Source organism: Acomys russatus, chromosome 8 (assembly GCF_903995435.1).
Source record: "Acomys russatus chromosome 8, mAcoRus1.1, whole genome shotgun sequence".
Taxonomy (NCBI): Eukaryota; Metazoa; Chordata; class Mammalia; order Rodentia; family Muridae; genus Acomys; species Acomys russatus.
This window is the reverse complement of record NC_067144.1, coordinates 68,086,538-68,088,754: the sequence shown is the minus strand read 5'-3', so window position 1 is coordinate 68,088,754 and position 2,217 is coordinate 68,086,538. Positions and strand designations below refer to the sequence as shown.

At 35.8% G+C, this 2,217-nt stretch overlaps 1 non-coding gene across 1 annotated transcript; it reads left to right on the top strand.

Annotated features, from left to right (window-relative positions):
* The first annotated feature begins 400 nt into the window (after positions 1-400).
* Positions 401-506, top strand: LOC127193528 (U6 spliceosomal RNA). Its single transcript, XR_007831163.1, has one exon. It is a non-coding gene; the product is annotated as a U6 spliceosomal RNA (small nuclear RNA).
* The last annotated feature ends 1,711 nt before the right edge of the window (positions 507-2,217 follow it).

The following is a 2,217-nucleotide window of genomic DNA, read 5'->3' as shown; positions in this document are numbered from 1 at the left end:
TTTAGAAAGAAAAAAACTTAAAATTCAGATGGTTTGGGTGAAAGAAACCTGGAGGAGGTGCTGAAATGTTGGGATTTCTGTTTAGGTTTAAAATTTTTATTTTGGAGCAAGAACCAAATATCATCAAAGTGGAAAAAAATAGTTTTTAGATTATCAGATCTCTGTAACAATGAATAATGAAAGAAATGAAAATCAGATTCAACCATTAGAAAAATATATAGATAAGAAATTAAATTACTTTCCATGCTACAGAAAACACAACAAAGTGCATTGAACTACAACAATGCCTTTATCTTATGTGTTGTTTTATACCTTTTCATAATGAGAAACGAAACAGGTAACAATTCCATAGATTGCTTACCTCCTCCTGTCATCTCTCCAGGTGAAATAACTCAATTATGTGCTTGCTTAAGCACCATGTATACTAAAATTGGAACGACACAGTGGATTAACATGGCCTCTGAACAAGGGTGATAACACAAGTTTATGAAGCATTCCATGTCTTTTCTCAACAACTCTATTATTATAATAACCAAGCCAGGAAAAACCACCACCACCTCCACCACCACAACAACAAAAGTATAAGCCAATAACCCATGATAGAGATGGATTTAAAAACCTTCAATAAGGTAAATACAAACCAAATACTGACGTACATCATGAATTCTTTTTTAAGTAGTGAGTTTTTATTTTTCCCTTTGACACCAGGAAAAATTTGATTTCCTTACAAAGCCTTAGAAAGTTTGAATCATTACTTTAGACAATAAATATCACAGCCCAGATTCTTACAAGCACAGCATGAAATAAATACAAAACTGTATATTCCTTTGGCACCTTATCTAATCGAGTTCACAGAAAAGGTTGAGGTTTCAATTGGGCTAAAGAAGTTACCAGTATTTGGTCTTTTTATGAGACCATTTCTTTTTTTTTTTCTTTTTTAAACATATATTTTATTAATTTATTCATATTATATCTCAATTGTTATCCCTTGTATCCTCCCATTCCTCCCTCCCTCCCATTTTCCCCTTACTCCCCTCCCCTATGACTGTGACTGAGGGGGACCTCTTCCCCCTGTATATGCTCATAGGGTATCCAGTCTCTTCTTGGTAGCCTGCTATCCTTCCTCTGAGTGCTACCAGGCCTTCTTATCTTAACTTTAAAATAAAAAATTATCCGAGAGTTCAAATATTTCAATGTTTAAGTCTTAAATGTAAGTTCTTGATTTATGAAAAATTCCAATATTCAATTTTTTTTTTTGGATACAAAACTTATCATTGAGATGATGTAATGTGATAGAGTAGCCAAGGTGCTGCCTTTGCCTGTTGAACCCCCAAGGCCATTGATTAATGTAATCAAGGAGCAGCAGACCACTGATATGATTAATCACTTCTTGGTCTTACTGGTAATTTAGGACTTTAGGCTTACTGCTGGGCAGGGAATCTGAAAGAATCAAATCTTGTGTCTTTTGTCTTTAAGGAAAGATTGTTTTTGTTGTTTGGTTCAGGCGCAGAGACAGGATGAACTGAGAGCAGCCTAAAAGAACACGTGGTTTAACTGTGAGCCTTAAAGGGTCCTTTAAAGTGAGATCCTTTTATTTTCTTTGGGGTGAAACTTAGAAATAACCAATTTATGTGCTATAAAATGTATTGCGTATCTTTGTAACCTGCATGCTTTCTGAATTTTGTCAAATGAAAACTTGTTGTGCGTGTGTGCGTGCGTCCATTGGCTAGATCTGAACAAGGGATCTATGTTTATGGCATGCATTGTCCTTGGTTGGTACAACAGTTTGTGCAGGACCATGGGTCTAGATCTGCCAGCCTTGATGGTCTCCTTGTGGGGCTCCTGAGCCCTCTGGGTCCTCCCATTCCCCAATTCTTCCATTTTCTATTAGTTATGAAAACCCCAAGCACTGTAGTTTATCTGGATGGGCACTAATGACCTCATGAAATGAGTGTTGTTGCTGACATAAAACAATTAAAGCAACTGTAAATTCACCATAATTGTATGAATTAAATGAAAAATCAGATTAGTGAGTCACATGCTATGAGTAATTTCCAAGAACTGTCCCACATCCTCTTACTGCCTGTTTGGAAAATGAGTTGTTGCTAGTGTTTTTATTGCTTGGGTATACATGCCTTCTGAGAAGACGTGTAAAAATACTGATGAATGTGATTTTACATGATTTTAGTTTTTCCCCCTCAAAATCATATACTGTAG